We start from the raw sequence: 18,713 nt of genomic DNA on the forward strand, positions 1-18,713 counted from the left end.
AATATTCTTCCAGTCAGTGGAAAAATACACTACCATTTCTAAATGTTTAAGCCTTTGGTTGGTGAATTTGTCATTTCCCTTCAGTCCCACATCCACAATACTAATTTTCAATAGTTTTTAGTAAAAGGGATGGAGAGCATTTCCATTCATCACCATCCCTAGCTAGAATGCCAGCTCTCAGTACAGTTTTAGCAAAAAAAACAAACCCAACCAAACCCAAAACAAAAAACTAACAAACCAAACCACCCACTACATGGCTGCAGATCACACACGTGGTGCAACACTTGGCATGAGAAGGAACATCAACACACATTCTCACTGCTACCAAACCATTTTTTGTTTCTTGTGCTGAAATGAAGGAAAGCCATGACACTGTTGCACAACGTGCTAAATTGATTCAATATGCAGACGTTGTTGCACTTGATCGTTATCCATTAAGCTCTTCCACCAAATAACCTTGAAAAGGCTGCAGCATCTCTGAGCACACACACTGTTATATCCCACTGCTCCAGCACTCTCCGCTGGTATTCCCACTCCTGTGGAAGGGCCCAGTAGCACTCCCAAGTGACTGCTTCCCCACTCCATACAGAAAATAGATTCAGCTAGCAAGAATCATCATATTTTCCCACAGAAAGCCCCAACATTTGCCTTGATATTTTCCCCCTCACTTGCAGGAATTAAGCTAGGTGTTACCACACCTTCCCACTTTCTACTGTGGGACTTAAAAGGTTCAGAAGACAACAAATAGGTCTTCCAACAAAAGTCATTAGCATCTATGTACAATTTGAAAAAGGGAAAGAGCAGGAAAAGCAGGCAGGGCAACCAACAATGCTAAAGACAGGCTAAGGGCATGTGACAGACAGGCAAACAGAGCACACAACACTGAATACAATCTGAAATTTTGACATGCAAACCAAAACCACACAAAATAAGAGCATGTTTTGTATTAGTTGTCTTCTCCCTCTCTTTTCTCCACTTATCAAACATATTACAGCTTTGTTTTACATGCTAGATTTATTTAAGTTCAAATACTACCAAGGAACTTACTATCTCTTGCCACAGATAGAGATATAAGAACTTCTTTCCTTTAAAGAAAGAGATCACAATGTAATCTGACAAACACTCTTCTGAAGGAACAGAATTGGTCTCCACAGACAACTCAACAATTCATTGCAAATTGCTAAACTCAATGAAGTTGTGTATAGTTAATCTTTGCCAAAGGAGGAATTTATCACTAAAAACAAACTAGCTACTTTCCCCTCCCCCTTTATTTCAAGGATTAATCACAACTGGGAAAAAATATGGTACTTCAAAATATAATTTACATGTAAAGTAGAGCATTACAATGGAGTGCTAGGTATCATCTGATTTACCAATTACATTAAGTACTCTATCTTCAAGGAGTAGAAAAACATTTCTGTTAGCATATTCAAACACTGGTATTTGCCATAAGACAGGGCTTAAATCTAATATTGAACATGATAAGACTCTTAATAAAATTACAGTTATTCATGGCTAATCAAACAAATAAATGTCAGATATGCTACATTACCCCATATAAATACAACTAAAACATTTCTGATCCAAGGAATTGAAAAAACAGTCATCCAAAGCAAAAAGTAAAACACTTTCAATACTGTTTCATGCAGTTTCTTGTTAAGCTGAGTGTAAACATTCCTTTTTCTCCATAAGCTTGACAGAAGAAGAAAGGGTAGTCCCTTCTTTTAGAAAGGAGCCATTCCACAATGTAAGAATGACAGCTTAACATCTACAGACTTCAAATCACACTTTAGAGTACTTGGAATCCTAAACACTGCAGTTTAACTAAATAAAGTAGAAAGTAACCTTTTTTATCAAGACTATATAAAGGGATACCCACTCATTTAACTTTTCAGTTTAATTAGACGTGTTTCACAAACTCTCTGCTATAGTTTCACCATCTGTAAAATGGGTACAGTGACATTTAAATTCCCAAGTAAATCGCATCAAACTTCTATTATCAGTAAATTTGTAGAAGCATAGGACAATGATAATGATCAATATTATTACTCTCTGCATTCAAACTGCAGGCTCATCTTGGTATGGATTATAACATTAGTGGATTTTAAGGTAAATTTCATTCCCTTGAAAGCTTTCTTTGAGCCCTTAAAACATTAATGATGTCAGAACCTATCATATACGATGGGTAATAACTGTCCTACTTAACTATAGATATATCTATATGTGATCTACTCCTCCAGACTTTCTTATAATCAGTGGGACACAAATTATCACTTGAGACATTGTATACATCTACATTAGATGTGTGCAAATTTGACAAAGTGGCCACACAGGGAAAAATAAATACAGAACTTTTCCTATAGTTATTGTACAATTCAATGATAAACAGTCATGTCATAACAATAAGACGTCTTTACACTCAGAGGTGATTAGCATTGGGGATTCCAAGCTGCCTGTACAGTCTGAAAAAAAGAGAGAATGAACTGCATGTCTTTTCTACACCTCCCTCCACCTGTTGAATATCATTCTGTTTGTCTGCAAGGATTCTGCTCAACGGCCGCTACGAAGGGATGGCAAAGATGAGAAAAATGCCAGGAAGAATACCAAAGGCTCTGGAGGCAACTACGAGTGGGTCAGGCATTTCACCTGGGGGAAGGACAAAGCCATTTTGGCAGTCTTTAAGTCAGGAGGATGTCTCAGTGGTGAGGAAGATCATTGGGACCGGGAGATCCCAGTCCAAATCCTATATCCCTGCAGGTGATCTTGGATAAATCCCTCAGCTCACTGATCAACATTTGCCATTTCGTTCCTGCACAGATAAAGGAGGAGGAGCACACCAAGACTGATCAGATTTCTGGAAGACTTGCACACTTCCAAAGATGAGACAGACAAAGGAAATGCACCTTCTATCTCAGCAAGCCTGCCTGCACAGACAGCACTGGCACCGCCGCTACCCACTCTTTGCTGTCCATCGCTGTCCCTGCTTACTCACAGCAGTGGGACTTGCTGCTGGAGCATCTGTTGGAGCACAGCTCTTAGCTGGCAAATTTCAAACTTCATTGGGAAAGCCTAGGCCAACATCATGCCAGCAGAGGTCTGAAAACAAGGCAGATTGGCTAGAATGTTCCCTCAACAGGCTTTTGACATTCTTGCTGCAGAAGTACAAAATCTGATCTCTCCAAATTGCTTCACATTGAACAATCAGTTCATTAAATCATGACAACGGTGATCACTGAAGTGGTGTGTAAGGAACCATTGTTCCCTGTGGAGGGACCTTCTGACTGATAATCCAATAACTGTCCCACAGCGAATATCTTCAGGTCAGCCTTTTTTCTGTCAGTGCTTGAGGAATGGCTGAAACTTGAGATCATATGGGAAGTCTCACATGCTGTATCAGTGGTATGCTACTTACATGATACGTAGAACATACTCAGCATAAACCACGGCACAAACAAGAAGTGCAGGTCCATAGTAGTACCCACATCTTTTACAAAGACCAAAACTAGAACAGTTTGAATTTTTAAAGCATACTATTAGATTTTAATGTCCATAGCAGTTGAGATAGTGTTAATGACGAAAGCAGAAAACAACATTATTCATTCTTTAAAACACAGAAAAATCAAACATCTAAATAGGCTGGAAAATTCAATTTTTTAAAAAATAGCATCTACAGAGTCAGACAAGAGGCATGTAATATTGCCCTAAACTTATTTTTTTAACTAGCAACTTGAAATTCCTTCTAGTAAGTCTTTGCTCTAGAAATCTTGATGGACTTTTAAAATGTGCCACCTCTATAGCCCAAGCCTATAAATTTTGTTACAAATGTAGTGCTTCCAAAACTAGTGGAAACTAAGCTCTTAGGCTGTAATTTTAAAACAGTATAAACTGGCATGGACACAAAAGCAGCATTCCCATCCTCCCAGTATCAGACAGTCCTGCTTCACATCACAGATGCTCGTGTGCCAATGAAAGTAAACTGGTACACCTTAAAATTAGCAGCTATTTTTTGCCATTCTGATTCATCTCTGCCTACTCCATTGGCCTCACAGATGGCCACACAGCAGCAAAAATGAAGTGTAAGACAAAAACTGCCAGCTTCAAATAGTCCTTTGGCAAAGACAAGACAGAAAGCATTCAATTAAAATTCAATGCCCCAAATGTATTTCATGTATTTAGTGTCTAATGGGGCACAACACTCAGTATACAGGATTAGTGCGTCTACCCACCCCAAAGATGGACATCATGTTTACAATGACCCTTCTCCATGGACAAGGGACACCATTCCTTAGGAATTATATTGGTCATGGAGCTGGGGGATCTGTCATATCACTAGGGCAGTCTTTACTGCCTTGCCCAGGAATTCCAATTTGCATTCTGCTGACAGATTTAAAACAGCAATAAAAAGTAGTAGCAACCCTGAAAACCTCCACTTCTCTTTTTTTCCCCCCTGTAATTTGAAGAAGGCAGAGACCTGGTTAGTCTTGTTCATAGTGACCTTCATTCCCGCTTCTTGCATTCCTCTACTGGGTGGGAAGGGGAAGAATTTTATTTATGTATTAGGTTTTCAGTAGCTCTCATTCCATGACTATCACTTTCCCTGACTGGCACTGGTGTAAGAAAGGTATCTATCTGTATTCTCATGGTTGCCTGCCACTTTTTGTTCAATGCCCTCTCACACTTGCAATGGTGAACAATGTCTCCCTTTTTACCCTCTCCATGCTGGTTATAATCCAGGAGATCTCTAACGTATCCCACCATCAACCTTCATGGAACAGTCTTCACTGCAGGCTAAGGAGTCCTGACCTGTGAAGCTATTTCTTGTACAAAGGTTTTCACAGGCTTCATCATTCTCATTGTCTTTCTCCAAAATCCCTCCAGTTCTATGCTTCTGTTGAGACAGAAGTTTGGGCTTTCACTCAGGTTATATCTTATATTGATGGGCTGCCTCTTTGGCAGAAATCCAGTAGAAAGTACCTCAACATGTAGTTGAAGACTATTTCTGTGTCTAGGGTCTTAGTGAAGGGCTAGATGTTAATCTCTGTTCTAAAGCTGGTCTCTGAATTTGCAAGCTTTCTACGCCAATTGACTAGCTCTCCACTAGGTGTAATTTGGAGCTCCAACATTTCACTCTGTGTACACACCAAAATTTTTATTTCAAGCATATGAATCTGGAGATGAATTCTGCATCACTTGCAGATCACCTGTATCACTCTGTATCACCCCTGCCACAAATAGTGAGCCCTTATTTTAAAACTGCTGCATAATGTAATACAATTGGCAATTTTTTAAATCTTATTATTTATTCCCCATTCTGTAGCCCCTTTCAAAACACCTACGAGCACCAAAACAAGTGCAAACAGCTTCCAAGCTCCCAGCACCATTAGTTTTAAGTGAGAAATTTTACACTACATTTATCAAATGAGCTCATTTAACACAGAAAGCTTTAAAATTTTGGGCTGGATACCCTCTATCAACTTGTTACCATTTGCTTCAGTGATCTGATCTCTAAGATCAGTTGCAAACTTTTCCAGTTGGGACACGTCTTCCAAAAAGTCCCCATCAAAGCAGTTCCCTTTGAAAACTCCCCTCCAACACAAGGCTATAAAAACCCTCTCAGCTTTCTTTGTCCTATGACTTATTTTCTCCCAGAGTTGCTTTTAGTTAAAAGAGTTAGCTCATGGACTAGCAAAAACTGAAGTTATCCAAAGAGTTTCTGACAGAAATCTTCATAATTGCGTAAAATCTCAGTATGTGGTGCCATGTGGAGCCATATGATTTCCCTAAATATAAATAATTTAAAATATTAATATTCTATGCATGCTCTCTCTCAGTTATGAGTAACTTTTTAAGCATCTACCTATTTCCTCTGTTGATTAAAAGAGTGGAAGGATTATGTTCTAATCTTCTACAGCAATCCCTTGGACTGCTGCAACTGCTGTGGATGGCTAAAGTTACAGAACTTGGACTATGAATATTCACAGTATAGTGCTGTGTTTACCATTTAGATATTTAATATCTTGGAATCATTTTGTTTAACATCTGGATGTTTCTCATAGTAATTCCTTATTTACAGGAATTATTTTATTACTGAAAGCACTATGAGCAGGGGCATCGGTGACCCACACAAGGCTGACCATCTAACACAAGTAACTAAGCACTCCTATTAGACTAATAGTGTTGATACATTGGCTTCCTTTATGTTACCATACTGAGAAAAAACTTCTAAATTTTGAGTCTGGGCATGTAGCCTGGCTTCATTTCAATTCTCCGCTGGTACAAAAGCCAGTTCTCTGCCTCCTACATTCCAATATATAAGTCAGTCCTTCTCCCACCCATTGTAAAAGAAAGACATCCTGAACAAAAGCCACATTACACTCCCAAAAGTTCCTTATGAAGGAAGCAGAGTCTAGCCAGAGAGGTACCTCCCAATGAGGTACCGTGAGGAACACCAGAGATAAAACATTTTGTATTATTAGCTTTTAAAAGTAAGAACACCACTCCTGAAGTATCTGCAGGGCAGATACTCCTATCTGGGAATAGGAGACATTATTGTGACTCAAGTGGAGTTCAGTAACCGTCTTTCTATGATATTTAATCTTCCACTGCCTCAGGAACAAAACTCTGCTTTCTCAATCCAGGTGTCACCCTCTCCTGTCCCAGAAGACTACCACAGTAAGTTTACTTCTGTCCTACCATTTTAACTTGAAAAAATGAGAAATGGAAGTTTTAAAGACTTTGTAGACGTACTATCAAAATCAATTATCGTACCCTGCTATCGAAACTCTCCTGAGGGTACACAGACATGATGGACAATATTATCTGGATCCAAGACCAAGGACATGGAAAAGCTTGTTGTCTTTGCACAGAAGTAGTCCTACCAGAAGCACAAAAGTAAAAAATTACCTGCCTCAGATGCACTCCACTGTACTAAAAAAATAATTGATACTACTTTTACCAAATCATGCAAGTACAGAAGGGAACCCTAATGACTTCAGATATTCTTCATCTTCTGAAACCTTCAAATCTTTTCTAGGGTAAGAAAGTGTAAGGGTTTAATCCTCATCTAATGTGTGCTCATCTAAATGTGTGCTATCTTTGAGCTTGCGGAAACTCTGTGTCAGCTAAGAGAAATTTGAGGGGTATCACCCCACAAGTGATTTAATCATAAGAACATAATGCTAGAAAAATATTTTTGCCCTGTGACACCTGTCCATCTCAGTAATCTTGCAACACATCCGTGCTCTGGGCAAAGGTAGAATAATGTTACTGTACCCTTCAGGCTTGTCTGGAATTTTCTCCCAGCATCATGCATCATCAGATAAACACAAATGCTATTCACAAAATAAAGACATCCCCCTTTCTTGTACCTTCTAGTACTTTTTTCTACTTATTTAGTAAGGTCTATGCCTTGTGCCAGTTGTTCAGAGTCTCCAGCTCAGAGTTTTGCTTTCTTAGGCACTAACTACTCCTCAAACTCTGGATGAAGCAAATAACTCCACACCTTTTTTTCCCTTTCCCCATCTTCAACCACAGATGCTCTGGATTATTCACAATTTCACCAAGTAACACTCATTCTTACTCCAAATAAAAAATTATGCTAAGGGCTTCACTCAACCTGTAAATCCTTCGGTGGAGCAGAGAAAACCTCAAGTACAATTCAAAACTTCATATTGAACTCCCCTATGCCAAATCACAACACAGTATAGAAGCCTCATTTCTATAAAATCCTGCCAGACTATTTTTGTCACAAATTACATTAGCTTCCATCTCCTCAGTGCCTAAAACAGATTTCAAAATGGCAGCATATGCCTGGGTTGAGAACAGAAGACACTCTGATGAATTCCTCCTTCAGAAGTCATTGCTACTGCTGCCAGTCATGAGACAATGAGGGCCCATGGCCCTGTAACTGTTCAGAAAAGTAAGGGATCTCTTTTACCAGGGATTCCATGGATGCCACTCCACTACAGCTCCTCTGCCAGACAAGCAGGGAAATACAGCAGCAGGTGCCCATCACTTTGTGAGGGGAAAAAAGGACAATTCCACATAATCAGAAAAGTCCACTCATGGACTTTTGGAGCCACTCATAGGCTCCAAACACTTCAGCATCAATTCCAGACTCCTGTCTGTATCACAGGTAGGACAGAGCGATGAAGAACACGGAAACCACTGGCTGTTCAAAATGTACACTGTATCCATTACACAACATTATATGAGGATTTGTTCCTCTCAGTCTGAAACTACAACATAACGTTACTTCCTCACAAGCTTTGTTCCAGTGGTCTATGTATAGAACATTTTGCACCACATATCTTCTCTACCTGATCTGTCCAGATGCACATACCAAACAGCACAGTGAAGAAGTACCTATGGAACATGGGGTTTGTCTTCAGTTAGATAGAAAGCTACTCAGCATTGAATGGTACTTCCCCAAAGAGCCACTGTTGTCCACTGTGTCCCCAGAACTAACAAAGTTCAAAAGTATAGGAAGCACATTGGGCCAAGGAATAAAAGAAACCTTGTGAGGCAATGGTGGTCTGTTCCAGGCACTAAAAACGTCCACATGCCTTGGAGAGGGGACAAGGTAAAGCCCTTGCCATTCCCTGAGGTACCTTGCCTTCCCTGGAATGCTTCCTTTCTTGTCTCTGATTCACAAAAAGTTTTAACCTCTTCATCACTGATGTAGCTGTTGCTTGCACTGTCCTGTTCAATGTAAGCTGAGTTTTTAATTTTTGCAAAAAAATGTGCATGTATTCTGATTCTCTACAGTCATTGCTGTCCAGGTAATGCACTTTCATGTCTATTGTTTTTTTTTTGTTCTGGGATTTTTTTAGTTGGTTGGGGTTTTGGGTTTTTTTAAATATCTGATACAGGTCACATTTTCATTTCCCTGTCTTCTTCCTCCATGTTATACATCCATTATCATTAAAAATGTGCCCCCACTACATAGAAAACAAAAGTCTCCATTATAGCTCCTTTTAGACTGCCAGGACTTTTCATTTAGAGGGGTCATGTCTGACCTCATCAGACATCCAGGTCCTGAAGGAATTGCTTTCACCTTCAGAATTTTGTATTGCTAAAGCCAGAAAGTACTCAAAGCAGCAAATAATGGTTGGGATTTGGATGCTTGTGAAAGGCTCTTTGACATTCTGCTCTATACGATGCTTTACCTTCCCGCTGATGTGCACTAGAAAGTCTCTAAAAACTGATCTGTGCGAGATGTTTTTCTCTGTTTTAATGGGGATTTTGACCCTAGGCTTTCTCAGGTTTACTCAGTATTTCAGAAACACAACAAACAAACAACCAAAAGTATAAGAAGCATATTTGTCTCTTTCTCATTTAGTGAATAGATTATTGGTATTTCTTTCTAAATATTCAGAAAAACCTTTTTAATTTTTTTTTCTCAACCTAGTACATGCTGGAAAACCTTATCATATGATACCTATCATCCCCCTAGAGCAGGTACAAAACTCATTTTTCATACAATGCAATCCCTGAAAAATTCACAACTGTTATCAGATGCTGAATTTTATTCCACATAAGATTTTTATGGGGTTTTTTTTGCTTTGAAGTCTTGTTACCTCTGCTCTCAATGAATTCTGCTCTCCTCTTACTGGTTTTTCAGTAAAGTGAAGCCATGACTCACTGGTAAGTTTCAGTGAGAAGTTCAGGAGTTTTACCATTTCGGTCTTATGGAAAAAAGTCCCATAAAGTCTGTGATAGAAATGCTGTCTAGCTCATTGACTGCAGTGTTACTAATAATGAGAGTTTATTGTAGTATAGAGTAGAGCACTGGAAATGCAATGGTGTAAAGTTGCATCATATTTTAAATAAAAGTAACAGTACAGTGTATAATTTTTTACCACCTATTACACAACTGTCCATTTTATGCCATAAAAATTTGAGGTGTATGTATTCATTAAAATTTAATTATGTGCACTGTATTTGGAAAAGCAAAAGGGAATCTCATTTTTATGCATAGTGAATTTTGCATTTTTTTCAGTACCCTGGTATGAATACAACGTGCCTGCTGGGAGCCAACAGACGTATAATCATACACTAAAAAAAGCAGCTCAGAAAACTTTCAAGCACTTCCTGGGAGACTAGTTCTGTAAAGATGTTACCCATGTTTCAGGCCTGTGGTCACCTGAAAATTCTTCAGGACAAGCTCATGCTGTAAGGTGACATTTTAGCCTGTAGGAGAGTAACATTGCATTAGAAGGATTTTGGATGCGGTGAATTGCCAAAAAAGAAACAAAGTTGCTCTTATAAAGCAGAATTAAAGCCTAAATTCCTATTGCTTAGATTTGGTAGCAACTCCTTCTACATCTCAAGAAGAATTCCATCAATAAAACAGTAGAACAAAAAATCTGCCTGGATCTTAGTTAAGAGCAGAGTACTGCAGAGAAGAGAGAAGAGGGAAAACACCCACATACTAGTTCTTCAGATTTCAACTATGACTTAGTCTCCTCCCTTTCAATTTCCTGGGAAATACAGAGAAATGGTCAATAAATTAAATAATGTTAGCCTGTCTTAAACATATTTTGTAAATGAAATTAAAATAATACTATCCTCTTAATTTTGGAGATGAAAGAAAAAATTATTTAAAATATTTTCCCTACACAGAAATTAAATAATAAGAAGCATCGCTGAGCAGTGATTCCAGAAGTTCCAAGAACCCAAGAGTCATCTCCTTATAAGACACATTTAATGACCTTGAAATGAGATACAGCCACTGATCCCTGACTAAGTTTGTTTTCCGTAAACCTTTAAAATCATTACTTAGAAAAATTATATCTTTTCACAGGAGAAGAATAAGGAATGTATCTGCCAATACCAGAATTAGTCTTTAAAATTCAATTAATCAAAAATCTCAGTACCAAAGTAATCAGTCTGTTAGGCTTACGTCTACTTCAAGTACTATATATAAGCACATAATTGTAGTTCAAGGTATTTTAATCTACTTTCTGGATTTAAAAAAACTCAATATTCCACTTGGTTTTAAAATAAAATTCTCAAAACTGTGAATATATAATAAAATATCCATCCTACTATTTAAAGGCTAATGGCACTATGTACTTTTCTATACTTCATTCCCAGACAGAAGTTGCAAAAAACTTCAGAAAAGGACCACATAAAACCTGTGCTGGGCAATCTATTTACATTCTCAAAACATCTGCAAAGAAGCCTGTGTTTCTACTGCTACTGTGGTACAAGATTGGGATTTTTTTTCCTTCTTTTCTTTTATTTTGAGTTCCTTTGTATTTTTCCATTAAGAAAATTATGGTTTATATGGCAACATACTGAGAAATAATGTAAGTAAAGGATATTTTGAGTAATAGTCAGAAGTCTTCACCAGTGGTAAGAAGCCTTCATCCAAATAGGAGGTTATTTAAAGCACTGTAAACATCAACCCAAGCAAATTTGAAGCAGTTGCATTCTTAGGAAATCACCAACACTTGGCATGTTCTGTCACAGAATTATGTTGCAAACCAAGACACATGTAAAACCTTAACAAATCAGAAAGAATAAACTGGGGGAGAGGGTTTTAAACTTTTTTCTTTAGTCTTAAGTCCACATGACTCCACAAAGTGTGAGCCAACAAAATGGAACCAAAGTCTTGGGTTTCAAATATATTTTAGGACTTATATACTTAAGGGCCAAGTGCAATACTTAACTATATGCATAAATAGAATATAAGAATATAAGGTGTCTTGAAAACTAACTCGTGTAACTGACTGAAGATTTGAATAGAAGATATGCAAATGCAGTTCAAAACGAGAGAAATGATCTCAGAGTACTAGTCCTTTCAACACATCCCAGGCCATACTATAGTGGGACTCAGAACGAGGTGGGCAAAACATCCATCCATAAGTGACAGGCCCAGTTTCCTGTGACTTTTGATCTAGACACATACTCAGGAATGATTTGCAAAATCTTTCTTTTTTCTCCCTTCTCCACTGGTCAACGTAGGTGTAGTTTCCTGAAATTCCAAGGAAATTACTGATTTCCAGGCAAGGAGCTACAAAAGTGTAAGGTTGCAAAAGAAAGACAAGAGGCAAAGGAAGACATTTCTTGTTTACAAGTGGTCTTGAAAGAAAGAAAACCAAAAACAGGGTCAACTGTAATGATTTACAAGAACACCATCTGCCCACGAATACCACCACAAGGAGCACCAGTAACACTGACCTTCTCCATCAACCTAGAATCACTTTTTACCCATTATTTAGACTTTACATATACACTGCAGCCACACACTTTCTGCTGGTGGGTTTCAATTACTGCTTTGCTAAAGAGAAACAAAAATGTGTATTTTTAAGTGAATTCACATGACTGCACCGTTTCCTTTAGTTTGCCTTTTAGATTAACAGCAAGGCTTAGAGTTTAATTTGAATGTCGCTTCTAATACCAGCTGCCCAAAGACCAATGGGCCCTCTTCCCATCTTCATCTTACACAATCAACAGCAAAAGCTCTTGCTGAGCGCTGAGGCAGTTGTGCTCATGCTCCATCAGCAGGCGTCACAGGATCACAGGACAACTCTCTTTGGAAGGGACTTCAGGAGGCCAGCTACTCAAGCTTCCTGCTCAGAGCATTTCAGTATGCTTCACATAAAACAATATGAAAAATAGGCATTACACTGAAAACTTAGTTGCCTGGAGTTATATACTTGAACTCTCTGTGTCTATCCTATTAATCATTAAGCAAAAGACACAAATTTACTTATTCTATTCTTTGCTGTTTTTTGGTCTATATCCTTGTTCTTTCTCTATCAGTATTTCCTAACCCAACAATTTTTAAAGATAAAATCTGGAAACAAAAACGTAATGCAAAATGCATTTTTTTTCTTTAATTTATCACCTGAAAAACACTCTGCAGGTAAATAGTACTTTTATGACCAGAAGACAAAATTTAAGTGTGAGATCTTTTTGCAATGCATAAAAGGCTCTTGAACTACTAAGGCTCCAGCTATCTAAATCCCTAATATCTTATGATATTAAGTCATTTAGTTATGTGTCTAGGTAAATGGACTCATAAATTTCTTGTAATAACAGGTTCTTAGAAACAAAATGACACACACACAAAAAGAAAACCCCACCAAAACCATAACTCAAATCTTTTCTCCTTCAATTTTCATCAGTCCTTGGTTATATACTGTGGTAGGAATTTCGGTACATGCGTTTGCATATATCCTGGCAAGCTGCAACTGCATCGCCACTGTGACAGCTACTAGAAAGTCCCATAAAAACTCTCCCAGCTCTCTGCAGGAGATAGCTAAGGGAAATGATACAGGCAGAGGTACAGCCAGTTCAGCTAACCTACTTACAGCCACTGACAAGCAGCTTCCTAAAGCTCTTGCAGCCGAAAATAAAAGTTTCCCTGCATTCAGAAAACTGGAGGCACTCTGGGACTTACACAGGCTTAATACTGTTCTCTGACACAAAGGTTACAGTGCTTCTGCCTGTTTTCCTACAGCAATACTGATGAATCTGCAGATTGTAACTGCATGTTCTAACCACAAAGCACACCTATACACATATTTAGATAGAATTCAGCTCTTTGAAATTATGTATTTGCTATGTTTGCAGTTCTTAGAGCTTGCTATAAATTGCACTGCTAAGAGGAATTAAATGAGGCACAGGATCAATAGAGGAAAATGTGTGCGAGAGCACAGAGAAACACAAGAGTTTAATAGTCAACGCAATTCTGAGATAAACCTGCGCCGGGGGGGGGGCGGCTCCTGGGGGACTCCCAGCCAGCCCAGGACCCCACCACACACATGCAGCCAGCCCGGGCGCACAGGGATGCACTACTGGACCAGTAGTCAGCCTCAGGATTCTCAGTCACCTAGCCAGTCGCAGAGCCCCACACCCCATGGAGCAGTCCAGGAGGACGCCAGAGCCTACTTGGGATGGGTACTAAGTGTTGCTGTTCCACGAAGAACAGCTTTTGCTGGCAAGCTTTAGCCCAAGCAACAGGTCAGCAGGCTGATTTTATCACCCACCACTCCATTATACTTCACAGAGCTATTTTTATATCTTCAATGTATTAATTCTCCCACCCATTTTCTGAAGCACAGACCCAGAACTTGACAGCTTACTTTCCATAAAGACATTCAGAAATGCTACATGTGTTCATACGGGCCTAGTTATTTATAAAACAGTCAAAAAAGTGCCTGGTAACAGGAGTTTTCACTGTGCCATTTTCTATATTTCTATTGGAGCCCACTTGAACATTTAGATGCTTCAATATCCTTAAAAATCTCATTGAAATGATTTACAAAGATAAATCTAAGTTCAAAACAGCACAGGTTCAGGTTTTATAAACATTATCAAGTTTAAGTAACTTTAGACCAAGTAAGCCATTAATAAAGTACATTAGTATGTCAACAAGTACACTGTTGATGGATTATTTAGAAAATTTTATTTTAAAGGTCATACCTTTAGACATTTAAATCTTCTGTTTATCATAGTCTTTTTTAGTATGATGCTCCAAAGGGCCACGGCAGATCTCAATGATCAAGACGGTAACTACATTAGATACCATACTGATGGAACTCTGTTCAACCTGAGGCGACTGAAGGCCCACACCAAGACCTTAAACCATCTTGTCCGGGAGCTGCTTTATGCTGATGACGCCGCCCTTGTTGCACACACAGAAGCAGCTCTGCAGCATTTAACATCCTGCTTTGCAGATGCTGCTGAGCTCTTTGGGCTGGAAGTCAGCTTAAAGAACACAGAGGTCCTCCATCAACCTGCACCTCAGGAAGTCCCCCATCATCCCCACATCACCATTGGACAATGAGAACTCAAATCAGTCCAGCAGTTTAATTACCTAGGCAGCCTCATCTCCTCAGATGGTAAGATTGACGGGGAGATAGACAACAGGTTAGCAAAGGCATACAGTGCCTTTGGAAAGCTTCATAAAACAGTTTGGTGAAATAAACACCTGAAGAAAAGTACCAAGATCAGTGTTTACAAAGCCATAGTGCTGTCTACTCTCTTGTAGGGATCCGAATCATGGGTCATCTACCAACACCACCTGCGTCTCCTAGAGCGCTTCCATCAGTGCTGTCTCTGTACAATCCTAAACATCCACTGGTCAGATTATGTGACCAATACATCTGTTCTAGAACAAGCAGCAGTCACAAGTATTGAGGTCATGTTACTGAGAACACAGCTGTGCTGAGCAGGGCACGTCTCCAGGATGAAGGACCACTGCCTCCCTAAGATCCTACTTTATGGTGAACTTGCCACCAGCTGCTGCAAGAGAGGAGCCCTGAAGAAAAGATACAAGGACTCCCTGAAACAACATCTCAGCCTTGGCCATATTGATCACCATAACTGGTCTACTCTGGCCTCAAATCAGGAGGCCTGGAGACACACCATCTATAACACTGCTGATGCTTTTGAGAAAGCACGCAGGATCACTCTCGAGAAAAGACAATGCAGAAAGAATCGTGCCTTGCAGAATATAGCTCTTTCTAGATCTTTGAAATTAAAGTTGTTATTCTAATTTATAATTTAAATAAGAGAATAATATTTTGTTCTCAAATTACAATATGCTGGTATTAAAAATTCACTTTAGAGGGCATTACTTACACATGGGGGCTATGGCTTTACAACTGAAGACAGACAAAAATTCTAATCCTGTCTAATGTGGTGGAACTTTTACTACTAACTTCAGTGGGGTCAGGTTTTTATCCCAGGAGTATGATCAACAACAAACCCTAGTACTTAACTCAGTGGAGCTGCTGAACTCCACAGCACATGACTGGTCTCCTCATTTTCCCCAGCAGGCAAGCTGAAGCTCTCAACAGGTATGTGTGCAGATGGCAGGCACTGGAGTGCAGCACATGCCCAGAAATGTTGCCATCTACATTAGCATTTCACCCAGCATAAAATTAGCTCCACAGAGCTGACAGCACAAAGAAACAATACAGGGTGGTTTGGATGGTAAATATTTACAGTCTGCCAACTTGGACTGTAACAGCCTTAACTTTGCTGCTGGGTGAAACATAGTTGATTTAGAACCCTGAAGACAAGTTGGTTTACTTACTGTATAAAAAGGATGCTCATTCCTTAACAGGTAAATGGACATATATCTGTGAGGATATACTTCCTGCCCCCAGACCCCAAATGTAAATATTTAAGAGAAAGTTTAGAAAATAAACTTGTTTTCTTAAAAGTCACCACAAGGAAGTTTTTTCCTTTCATCAGCTCTGTCAGAGCAGGCAGACATGTAGGCATATTTGAAATCCAAGTAGGCAGTGAGCAATCTTTCTTAAACCGGTCTTTGTGACTGACTGTGGCATTAATACCGACATTTTGATGCCTATAAGTTTACAGGACAGGACACTGTGACATTATACTCCTGCCAAAATAAGTAAGCATGATTTATTTATCTCTTTTTCTATCAAATACTACATTTGCACAATCAGTTTAAATTCTTTACACTTCTGAAGCCAGGTAAAACCTGGCAAGTGAATTTAGTAGAGCAATGTGAGGATTAGAGAGAGTTAAACACAAGATACAAGCTTTGAGCAAGGCATAGAAAACTTAGTATTAAGAAATAGTGGAGGCAATAAATTCACTGGAATACAGGACACTCTGACATGAGGGAACATGGGCATGAACGGGGAGAACTAGAAATGCTAGCACACACAAAAAAGGACATATGGAAGAAAACAAAGGCAGATAAGAAAAGAGGCAAGCCAAGAAACCAGAAACTTCTGCCAGACATTGGAAATCCCTGCCAAATGCACAAGGAAACTACCCAAATTAGGGAAGGTTCAAAAGTTTATGAGGAGGATGATGAAAGGACATTGGGTTCATGATGAAGGAAGACAGGAACTACCACCGAAGTTCTCCCCAAATTAGAGACCTCTAACTCCGCCTCAACTCCACCTGTTATGAATATTAAAAGTAGATGTTGCAATGTAATGAATATTCATAATATGTGATGCAATTGCTTGGCAAAAAGTGTATAAAAGCTCAAAATTGTAAGTTTCTCACTGAAGCAGTTTTGTCCAGGGCGACCTGGCTGCTTCCCGGTCGTGAAAATAAATACCTCCTGCTTATAGACTGAAAACTCTGTCTCTGAGCAGTTCCTCTACGCCTTCTTTGGGGCATAAATTTGGCATCACATTTTATGATCAACTGAGGAGCAGTATATCTAGCTACAAGTAAAAAGGAGAAAAAGGAGACATGCAAATATATAATATATATACACATGCAATGTATGCATGAAGTATTACAAACACACATCTTGCAAAGTACTTTGTTTTCCCACCATGCTCTATTTCATCTTGTAGCTTTTTTTTCTTCTTCTCAATTTTGTTATTTTAGAATTGGGACCTCTGATTTTATTAAAAGTTTCATTATTTTGTCTACTAATAAAACTTCCTGGAATCTTGCTTTTTTATGATAACTTACATTCTGTTATTAAAAAAAAAGTTTTCTGGGCTCAAAGAGGGGAATGAAATTTTTTAACTATGAAATGCCAAGGCAGAAGAGATATTGCATAATAACTTTCATACAAGTCCTATTGTCCTGATTTGTCTGGGACAGACTTACTTTTCTTCTTAGACACCTACTAATGAGAGATCTGACAGACCATTAATTGTCCTTCCATATTTATCCTTAACCACATTTTTTAAAAATCTACTTCACCTGCCCCAAATCACAAACTATAAAAAAAAAACCTTCCGCAATTTGTTTACGGAGGAACAGAAGATGAAATATGCTGGTCCTTTTCCTTAAAGCTGCAAGGGGCTTAGCAACAATTTTAGAGATGACATACAATTTAAAGTATACACAAAAGTCCAAATACTGCATCACTTACATGGCAACAGAAAAATATAAAGACAGAATAAAACTGAAGGAAGAATAAGTCATATTAATAAGTCTGCGTAATCTCTTCTTTTTACATTTCCAAAGGCTCCACTTCTTCCAACACATATAAAGAGCCACTGTGTAACTGAGTACTTTGCTTCCAGAATCCTTGCTAGTGTTATACATCAGCCTTCTCTAGTATACAGTGGCAAAATACAAGCTACTTTGAAATTCAAGCAAGATCCCTGCCCCTCTTAAGTTGTGATATTTTCCCTATCTTACCCTTTAAAGTGTAACTTTTTAAAGAAACTATTCCTGTCTACTTCTTTTGCAAATCTCCATGGACTCTCCTTCATTCCCCAGTAGCATACATCTTACAGTTGCTCCCTTTGGTTCCTATTCAAAGCAACACTTTGATTTCTTTTCAGACTCTAAAGCAGACACTAATAAGTTTCTACTTTCTGGATCAACTACAGACAACAGGATTCAAAGAGCAAAGCAGATCAGCTCTTGCAGCATGGGATGGCAACTTGGTATGATCCACCCTCAGTTTAAAACCTAGATCTCACAATTTGACATCTAGAATAACTTCTTTTTCAGATTCAGACATTATTTTTATATCGTATGCCAGTCAATCTCCCTGGTAATAACAAAGGATTTCTAAAAGATATAGTTTGTAATGACTGTACAATTAAATTGCTAAAATATAAGTGACATGAGAGTCCTTCATTTAAGCAGAAACGACTTTTGTAGTTGGGCTCTGTTTATTTGTGTCACTGTGACACCCCATTGCTCCGCCAAGAGAAAATGCTGACCCAAAGAGTCAAGGAGACAAAAAGCATCACCATTCTGAAACAGGTAACCTTTGCAATCACACCTCAAAG

General features: G+C 38.7%; 1 protein-coding gene across 7 annotated transcripts in view; it reads right to left on the reverse strand.

The window, feature by feature from the left end:
* The window catches only part of FRMPD4 (FERM and PDZ domain containing 4), a 300,487-nt gene that overhangs the window by 114,198 nt on the left and 167,576 nt on the right, over positions 1–18,713 (reverse strand). For 2 of the 7 annotated variants that reach the window (XM_051794911.1, XM_051794909.1), the window contains exon 1: positions 6,769–6,786. The exons of the other annotated variants lie outside the window; for them this stretch is intronic. The gene's annotated coding sequence lies outside the window, so the exon portion shown is untranslated. Of the gene's footprint in view, positions 1–6,768; positions 6,787–18,713 lie in introns of those variants that run through there. 7 annotated transcript variants of the gene reach the window in all.

Source organism: Manacus candei, unplaced genomic scaffold (assembly GCF_025592945.1).
Source record: "Manacus candei isolate 608988 ecotype Guabito, Panama unplaced genomic scaffold, ASM2559294v1 h1tg000041l, whole genome shotgun sequence".
Classification (NCBI taxonomy): Eukaryota; Metazoa; Chordata; class Aves; order Passeriformes; family Pipridae; genus Manacus; species Manacus candei.